The following is a 10880-nucleotide window of genomic DNA, read 5'->3' as shown; positions in this document are numbered from 1 at the left end:
AGTTTTTTGGACTCCTTCCCTTACCAAAGACATAAAAGTCAACATCAGAGTGACATGTAAGTTCTTTGTGGTTTTCCCAAGGAGCCTTATAAAGATATTAGTACGATTTCGAGTGCCTGGAAACATTTATTTTTTGTCTGCGAGAGGAAAACCATTGGGGAAAACTCTAAATAGGGCAACAGTTGGCTGTTTAAAATCAATGGATTCATTGAATTATTTCCAGTGAGGACCAAATATTTTGTCATTTTAATAAAAAAGAACCTGTAACAGAGTGGCTTATCAATGCGTGACTAATGATTATTACACAACTCTCCTTTTGTCTCTTTGTCCACACTCTCACACTCACATAGACAGTAAGTTTGGATTGTCACCAAAGCCCCCCTTTTCGGTTGCGATGCATCCTGTGAGAGCCATCCTTGAGAACAGTGCTGGCTGGTTGGCTCAGTGGTCGAGCTCCTTGGCTACCACTAAACTGCAAGTTGCTAAGATGGGAAACTCAAGTGGGAGGGAATCTCAGGAAAAAAAGAAGCGAACAGAGCCGTGATTTAAACAGAGAAAGGTCTGTTTCCCATGTGATATTACCAAAGTTGAATGTATGCATGCTGAGTCACTAGAATGGTCCAGATCTGGTTTTAGTGCTTAGATATCAGAAGAAAAATATGGGAGACAGAACTTGCAGGGTTGCAGCACAAGACAATGCAAAATTGGTTACTGAGAATCATTTGGCAGTGCTCTTTTTAATAAAAAATCAGAGTCGTGAAGGAAATTCAACCAAAAAGCAGCATTGCTATCACACATGTACATTCAAACCGGGCACAGATAACATTCTATGTACTTTTCACTTTTCTTATGTACTTGTTATTTCCCAGGTTAACACCACAAAACCACAAGTTATTATTTACTACACACTGTAACAAAACACTGGTTTTCATTTAACTTACACTATGGTGCGACATAAACGGATGTGATGGTGGATTTGGTGATGGTGTGCAATGTTTAAGTGTCCTACATATATACATGTCATTGAATGTAGCAATCATAACGTGTGATTATATTTACTCTTTCATGCTTTTTATATTAAACAAAAGCATATACTGTATGTTTTAACCAACACAAGAATATTGTTAACTAGATATTCAGCATTTTATAAGTCCTTATTGTTCCCTTAAAGTGCAGCTATCCATACTAATCCATGCTGAGACTGAAAATGCTGAATTTTTGAATGTATTACTTAAAGGGGCATTGGAACGATCCACAAATCGAAAAGATCTGAGAGATTTATTTCAATTAAAACAGCATTGACAAGGGTTTATTATGGCACAGATTGGCCAGTCTGGTGTCATAACCTTGAGTGTCATACATGCCAACAACCATGTCACAGAAAAAAAAAACCAATAAGGGCTTTAACAGTGCTGAGTATGCATTATTTGATGTAGCCTTGCATGTACGTTTTGGAGTCTATCACATAAAAATATATATGCATACAATTCCTGAAGATGTATTTATTTTACATGTAAATATCAACTATTTACAAACAATTGTGTCTAAGTTATTCTTACAACAATGGAACCCGTGATTCTTTGAATGGAGAGCTGGCAAGGACTCTTCCCCATCTTTTCACTGTTATAAAAGAAGAAACCTGACCTGACTTTAAATTGTCACCTTGTTTTGTTTTGTTTTTTTAATTAGTTACTTATTTATAATATGTGTGTACATAAGAAGAACCTCATGATTGAAACTGACATTGAATTGAAAAAGTAGAATCGGTAGGATTTGTCCAAGCTGTTCCTAAATGCATCAAAAAGATATTTTACTGTTGAGTCTCCTTCACAGGACATCAATACCAATGCTTTGGGTTAGTAAAGCGTCCTGCTGACAGCAAAATAATGACAAATACAGGCAGAGGACACCACCACACACACACTTTCAGTGGGTGATGATTGAAAGGGATTTGTTTTTGACTCTGATATATTTGTGTTAGGAAAATGTTGCATATTATTCTTTTAAGACTGCAGTGAAAAACTAAAACATACTCAGAAAACACATACCAAAATCACCAATACACCAAAAAAACCTTTAAATTTTCTATTTTAATAATGAAAAAAATATTTTTACTTAATCATACAATATTTGTATTTACATTCAGTATTACCCACTGAATTGCCTTGTGTGTATCCTCTTAAGCTCTAACAAAAACATCCTCATAAACATTTTCAAAGTTGATTTTTAATTACTTTAAATGCTACGTTCCTTATATCTTCGTTGACTTGCGAGCAGTCTCCTTCTTCTGCCTTTGCTAAAGCACTGAAGTACATCTTGACATGTAAGATGCAATACAAGTTTTTAGGTCACAATTTTAACTTGTCAGACTCTCTTGTTCAGGACTAATATCTCCTCAACCTCAGGCAGACTTTGTGTGTCAAGTTAGCAAGCACTAGCACACAGGGATGTGTCCAGACTTTTTTGAATTGCATGACCTGAGTGGAGCACTGAGTATGTGCACACACACACACACACACACACACATCCACAAGAGCGTTTTAGACAAGATTTTAGAGTGATTCAAACCATGACCAAAGGTGGACAAAATAAAAATGTCCCCTATTGGCTTGGTGGTCCCCTGTTGGTGAATGTGTGAAAACACCTATGTCCTCTGTTTGATAGAAATACAAACAATTCATTTGTATTCATTGGAACAGCATTAATTTCTAATATCGACCTTAATTACAACATTACAGTATCTTGATTCCTGTGTTTAAATTTTTTATGGACAAGATAAATAGTCCTGCCAATCACAAAACCACAGCGTGGCACCATACAAGTATAATATAAAGCTTCAAGACTTTATGTTTAAAAAAATCATATATCCATTCTACCTCTATTCTGTGAGACTTCTTAATTCTACCATAAAAAGTTTATTTTCTATGATTTACTATTTTCCTTTCTTATTTATTTGCCCATCTGGTGTTTATAATTTTTGTGTGTGGCTTTTGTTTTTGTGAGCAGCATAAAGGGATCTATAACTAACAGCTCATTATACAACCCTGTGTTATAAAATGATCAGTGAAGTAGATTAACAGTGTACAAACATTTAAGTAGGATAAACATTGATATCCTGATTAGCATTTAGCTCAAAGTATTGCTATGCCTGCTGCTTCACAGGTCAGTTAGCATAACTGTAGACTGTTAATATGCAAAGCAAAAAATAAATGAGCAACTTTGTTTGTCATTTTGCCCCCAAATTTACTCCTAGTTTGTTACTACCCCATGTATGCAAGCAGGCCAAGAACAGTTGCTATAGTGGAGTGACAAGGACATGATCCCTGATTGGCTTCCCACCCAGTGAATAAAATTTGTAAAGAGTGTGAGAAGTTTAGTTTTATAAAAAGTTAGGTGGGCCAGGGCTTAAAATTTTGACAAAATGGCAATGACTTCTGTTAAGTATTGCTGGCATTATCTTTGTCACCATCAAACAAACAGACAGACAAACAAATATGTCATTCTCTCAAAGGAAAACAACTTTAAGACAACATTTTATTTTACCTCTTTTTGTAATTCCTCCCCGGAGTGAATTCATCATTTTACGCCACCAAGATACGTCAGTAATGAGTGAAAACCAGAGCGGAAACAGATGCAGCTGAGGAACTGGCTGCCAACACAAACACTGTCAGAGGCTCGCATGGACGTATCCATTACTACCGCAATTCCTACAAGTAGATGGAAAAGGTCAGATGCTTTTGGTCCCCGAAGGAGGTTAGTGACATTTCTGACAAACGTTTTGTTGAGCTTAACTCGCTGCTTTTACATGTAGGAGACACTGTCACAATCACAGAGGCCTCGTAGCAGCTTCTGAGAAAACTAAGCATACGTACCTAACAAGCTCTAAAATTACGTCACGCATAAAGGTTTGAAAGAACCAGAAACGTGATGTAATTTTAATGTCAGTTGACTCTGATTTTTCATAATGTACGGGGATCCATATGATTTTTATTCCACTGAAATCTCTATTTGTACATGCAACTAATCTTTCCTTATTAACTTTAATTTAAATATTCTAGTTTTAATTATTCAAGTTAATTCAACTTAAAATTTCTAATATTTTTCAGAACATCTCAGAGCTTATAAACAGTCTCATAAAGTCTTTTGGCTTGAAATCATGAGCTGAATGAGTTTAATCAGCTTATTAAATTAAGTTTCAAAAGAAACAATCATATTAGAAGACTCTCAAACTGAGAAAATGTCAAAGGTTTAAATGTTTCTACTTCCTTTATGTTAAGTATCTATTATCGTTCTTGCATGTAATATTAGACATTTAAGTGAATTCAAATCCTGATAAGTACACGCAACTTTTATTTATTGAAGTTAATTAAACATAACATTTCTAGTATTTATTTTCAGAGCACATCAGAAAGTTCCTCTAACTTGAAGTCTTTTGAGTTGAAATCATGAGATGAATGTACAGACTTAAAGCAACTTATTAAATCAAGTTTATAAAGAAACATGGTCAGCATATTAGCCGACTCCAAAACTAAGAAACTGTCGAATGAAATCAAATTTATTTGTAATGTTCATCGGTGTGACTGAAGAGTCGCTGGTTCAGATTTTTACAACTTAATTAATATTGTGTTCATTTGATTAGAAAAGATTGTTTTGAATAATTACAAAAAATCTTTTCTAATTCAGTCATCTTGAAACTGTGAGGCAGCCCATACACTAACTTCTTTAAATTAAAACAAATAGGTTGAAAAATAAACACTTAGTTCTGTGTTAAAGTAAACCAAGAATGTCCTTTTATTTCCCCTGATACATGACCTGATTTTCTCCCAAATGCCCCAAAGATGAAGAATTTCACTCAGGATTGCCTGATGAGGATTTCATGACAAAGTTTTCATAGAAAGATTAATTTCATCTGTTTTGCCAGCAGTGATCATGAACCCCTTTAGCATCAGCAGAACTGCAGACATTTTCAAATCTGCCTCCTGGAGCAAAAACAGTAATAAGAAACCACGTTATATCTGCACATAAAAAGTTATACATGTTGCCATCTAGTATTGAATTTAAAAAAACAGATTTGTGCTCCCCAGAGTCTGTGTTGATGGATTAAGACCATAAAACTATACAGTGGTGTTTATGTTTACTCAGGCGTCATTAAAAGGCACAGGGTGTGGGTGCTGCAGGGTCGGTGAGTATACAGGGAGATGATTGCTTGCTTAGTTCCTCAAGTCGCTGACAACACTGTGGCAAAGAGTTCTCATGGCTACGGGGCTTTTTATAAACTTTCGAGAAAAAGAATGATCTGTTTTCATGTGTGAGAAAATAAAAGAACATTCTGACATTTCCCCGGTGATACCTGCGGCTGGCGGCGAGATCCGCCGCTGACAAAGCTACACCCACAGGGTTTGGTGGTCAAGGTCTGAGCGGTTTGAGCTGACAACAGAACTGACAACACATGAACCGCTTATTGAAGACAGAAGAACATCACTGCCTTGAAAACTGCAAATCATTTCAACATCGAAATCATTCTGGCCTTAAGTGATGTTTCTCTGACATGAGAGTTTCATGTTATACTTGGCATTCAGTTTTACGTTGTGAAAACTGCGCTAGGTGACTGCCAACGAAAACACACGTTCAACTTGTTCTCTTTTTAAAAATGAAAAATTATTACGTGGGTGTGCATGAGTGATGGTGTTTAGGAATGAGGAAAGAGCAAACATGTATTGATACTGTAAAAATGTCATAACTAATTTGCACGCTTGCATCTTACACATTTAAAAGAAAAATATGATCTGTGTTCCACTGATCCATTATAAGAAGTACAAGCCTGACATGAGAAAATGAAGCCACCAAAAAGCTGATGAAGTTAGGACTGCTTGGGATGAGGTAAGCGAAGTTACACCTATTCCTCTGAGAACCACTGCGCAATGCGAAAAAGACAAGGGCGGGAGCAAAAACTTGAAACAATTTTGAAAAAAATAAGAGCAACCGGCAGGAGGCTGTACTAAGCAGCCAGTGTCTGACCCAGTAAGAGGATCTGGCAGGTTCAATGACACGTTTTTGCTGATATCCAGAACAGAAGGCCGAGAAAATGTCAGGGACAGGATTGTTATGCCTCTGTGCCAACAACGGCCAGAGGTCATTATGTTGTCAGGTTTCTCATGAACATCATTCCTCAGAAACATCTTGAGGGAATTTCTTCAAGTTTTGCACAAATGTCCACTTGGACTGAAGGATGAACTTCGAATTTTTGCTGATCGATCTCACTCTAATCTCAGAATACACAGTTTTGGCCATGGCTCGATTTCATACGCTCTCCATGACAAAATTTCACTACCATTTAATCGGATAAAATGACGAAGTGATGATGTTTTATATCCAAAAGGTCAAAGGTCAACTTCACTGTAACATCATGGTATTCTACAAAAACACTTTTGAGGCCATTGGGCCTCATTCACAAACAGTACATACGCAAAAATCATGCTTGAACCGTGCATGGAAATGAGATTCATCATCATTTTCTTACCTGAAATTGTTCGTATTCTGCAAACAAATTTAGAACTGCTTCAAATCATGTGTACGCACAAATGATAACAGCCTGACTCTCTTAAAACACATACCTTTTAACTAAATGTAAAGCTTATCAAAGCCTCTTTCATTAAAAAAAAGTTGTAATAGACATCTTGGAAGTGTTTCTATGGTTTATTTATTTGATTTTATTTTCCTTGTTTTTAGGATTTTATCATAAATGTCATGATTATCTGCTTTTGCTGCATTTTAGGAATGTATTGTGCTAGATTATACATCGTCATTACTATTATTACCACTGGGTGAAAGTCCTTACTGGATGTCATCACTTTCACCCCCATTTTTTTTTATCCCACTTATAGATATTTCCAGTACCTGCAGTGAGTCTCTTATCCAGGGCTGACAGATCAGTTAAACATCAGTTCACTACTTGTTTCCTTAGTTTTCTTCTTATGTGTTTTTCTTTTTAAACACATCAACATTTATGGCAAACCATTTCTTTTTCATCTGAGACACAGTCCATTTCTCCTGGGACACAACACAACAGGCACCACTTCAGCTGTTGTAGCTTAAGGAGTTATTAATATAAGTTGCGAAAGTGTCTTTTCTGCCTTCCTCCTTCTGCCGCAGCGGTGTGTCCACAGCACAGACTGAATGAGGGGAGGTTGAAAGCAGGTAAATCAGAGTAATAAAACATTATTTCCTGATCGTTTCACAGTGGTTAAGCTCTAAACACACAAACACCCACACACAACGCCTGATTCAGCTTGAATGTGAAGTTACAGACCTCACCGCTTCCTCTATGATACTTTTCTTCACACTCAATACCTCATGCAAGTCCCTTCAAAGTTATCTTTTTATCCCAAATAAACAGTGGCAAACTTAATTAAGATTGTATTATTAAGTGAAGATTGATAATTACAAAAGAAATTAAAACAAAACACAGCTGTGGAGTTGAACTTGAGAGACGACAACAGTTTTCACAGCTGAATTATCAAATGTGGGGTCAGAGACTAAAAATCATGCTACAACAAGCCAAGAAGCACAACAGCTGCTGTCAGATGATCAGTCCCTACAAATACAACAAGCTGAGTTTTCTGTTTCTTCCAGTGAAGCAGCAAGAGTCTCGTCCAGTACTTCCTCACTCTGAATTGGGGACAATATGGTTTCCACGCCTGTGACTGCATCCACGAGTGCTCCCTTCAGTCACCATGTGCCGCCTTTCATGCAAAGAAGCAATAAAACAAAAATAGATTTTTCATTTATATGTTCATTTGGTGTAATTTCCTGTTTGCTTCAAAACAATTTTGTAAGCCCAGTTGTTGTGTCACCTTATTGTGCGTCAGAAATGATGCCGCATGATTTATTTTTGCCGCTTTTATTTCCTCTTCCTGCAAAAAGACATCAGTGTGTGCTCCTGTACACTGTGTCACGAAAGGCTCATAGGCCACGGTAAACAACAGGAGGGTTACAAACGATCTGTTTTAATTAACTGCTTACGAAATGCAAAAATAAATGAGATGTGGAAATCAGCGGTAGGTGAATGGATGCTGGTGAGCTGAAATGGAAAGAAAGCATGGAAAAGGCCTCCCTGAAGGGACTTAGGTGGCAACTTGTACGGTGGCTGAGGAGCACTGGGTCCAGATGCTCCCAGTTATACAACCCTGATTTCAGTCAAGTGCAAATTTGCAAACAGCTATTGCGACGTATGTACACATCCTCGTGTCATTGTCACAGACACGCAAACAACCACTTGAGATATAGAGCTGCTGATCACAGCTAAAAAGATGTGTGACTGTGTTCAACATAAATAACAGAATCCTTTTTAGCATGATACTCAGCTGAAAACAGCACAAAGACAGCATATCCTGGCTAATGTTTTACCTCATCGACATGATTTTTGTGAGTATGTGCTTAATCTGAATTTGATGTCTGCACAACGCATTCCAAAGAAGTTGGGACAGGAGCAACAAAATACTGCAAGAGTTGTGAAATGCTCAAAAAACACCTGTTTGGAACGTTCCACAGGTAAACTAGTCACTGGAAACAGGTGTGAGTATCATAAGTGGATATGAAGGGGGCAGTCTCAGATAGTGTAAGGTTGATGCATGATTGCATCAAGGATATTAGTTCATAAAGCTGTCATCAGTAAGTGAATGTGTGTTTTGCAATAAAGGGCTGCACAAATACCCACTCAGTTATTTCTGTACCAGCCTGTTCTCATTCCAGTTTGTTAAATCCAGATGTCTTGTCCCACCCGCTGGCGACTAATACACACACAGACAAAATACCTCCTAGCAGATGTATGTGCCACAATGAGATTTTAAGTGACTTAAATTATAAGAATTTGTAAGTAAGAGAAGATAAGAATTTGTTTGAACTAAAAAGAAAAAGACGCATGAAAAAAAAAACAAAGTAGAATTTTCAGCTTAATATTTCTTTGCTTTGTGGACTTTGGTTTGGGATTTGGTTCTGAACATATGAACATTTGGCACTAATTATGTGGGACTTTGTGGTATTTTGAAAAAAGATTAAATATATTTATTCTGGTTTTGCACTGAAATTTTGTGAGTTGTTCTCGTTGAATTGAAATGAAGTGAACTGAAATGTCATTCAGTGTGCAGAGTGTGATATTTTGGTATGTTTGCATCCTTTGTGTTATTTGTCACAGCGTCATGTGTTCTTCCCATTGCTCTCCTGTCTCCCAACATTTTTGAAATTGGATTTAACTGAAAAAAAAATGAAAGAAATTACAAATTAAACAAAAAGAAGCTGACTGACTAATCCTAGCTGCCAGGGGAGAGACCTGACTGCCACAAAAAATAAGAAAAATGGAACATCAAAAGTCAAAGTGTGATCATGTAAGATACATAACATTACAAAATTACTTTCATCCTCTGCCTAAATCTAACCAAGTAATTTTATATCCAATCTAACCCAAACCGCCACTGTTTCATAACATTAAACACGGGTTAAAAAGGCTTTTTGTCAGTGTCTTGTACAGCCGCTAAGAATATCTTGTGCATCAGCGTGAGACACCGAGTGACGAAGCGCCGTCTGCTGTTGACAAGCTGGGATGAGAGGAAATATAATTGCCAACGGCTGGTTGCAGCTCTGCCAAAAAATCAGAAGCTGTTGTTGAAATGAAAATTTTGGTTTAGAGTTCATTGTTTCTCTAAGTCTCTAAGTCACTCCCACAGCAGTCTTTGAGTGTGTGTGTACCATTACAGCTAGCCCTGTGAGACGTGTTTGTAAGGTTTACCATCACTGTAGTCCCAACTATGCATTTGCACATGAAATGGCATATAAAGCTTAATTGACTTTGACTTGGTTAGTCAGATGCTACACAGGATTAAAGTGAGGATGACCACTTGACATCCTCACCCTGTTCAGTCTGTGTGGAGAGCTGGCCAGAGCCTATGAAACCAATCCAGATGGTGTGGTGTGGAGCTGAAGTCGAGTCAATACCCTCTGAGTATATATATGTATGCACATCACATACTAATAGTGCTGCACAACAGACTTTGCACATTTGTCAGAAATATTCACTTATAATATATCATGGTTTGGGTTTTTGTGTGTCATTTCCCGTTTTATTTTGAAGTTCTTGCTTCTTCTGTACCTTAACTTCCTGTCTTTATCCTGTTTTCCCTCTCTTTTGATTTCTGATTGTTTTCACCCGCCACCCTAATTAGATCTTTGGGTATATACTCAGTTTGTACTCCTTTCAGTTGTCAGGTTGTCTGTGAACTTCCCTCATAGTACAGCACTACAGCACTGTATCAGCCCAACATGCTTGTTTGAGGTGTCAGAATTGTTTTTCCATATAAAACATTTTGTGAAATGAAGGTCATGTGAACAGATTTTTTTCTTAAAACCGAGGTGGGAAACAGCAGTTTTTGAAAAAATGAAAAAAAAAAAAAAAAAGTGGCATGCACTCTGACAGCTGTAATGACCCTCTGTCGTGAAGAGGGAAGGTCTGTCACGTATTTTCCAGGCTGAGTCGTGTCTCGCCTGCCCATCAGCTGCCCTCCGTGTGTCTCCCTTCACACCTGCTCCTTATCAGCTAATCGTCCTGCTGCCTGCATGTTCAGCTGCACCTCGTCCTCTAATCAAGCTTCCTGTATATATAACACTCCCTTGACAGGCCTGTCTAAAAGCTGGCTTTGTCAGCTTGCCTGTCTGCTTGTTTGTCTAAATTTAGTGATTATTTCACCCACCCTCTGAGCTTCAAGCACACCTTTTATATAACATTTTAGTTTTCTGCATCTCAGAGGAGCTGCTACATATCTCCTAATTGAACCTCAATTAAACAACATAGACCAAAGCTCCCTTTGGCTGCTGCAACCTTTTTCTTG

Source organism: Lutjanus erythropterus, chromosome 7 (assembly GCF_056507025.1).
Source record: "Lutjanus erythropterus isolate fLutEry1 chromosome 7, fLutEry1.hap2, whole genome shotgun sequence".
Classification (NCBI taxonomy): Eukaryota; Metazoa; Chordata; class Actinopteri; order Lutjaniformes; family Lutjanidae; genus Lutjanus; species Lutjanus erythropterus.
Note: the sequence above shows the minus strand (reverse complement) of the source record.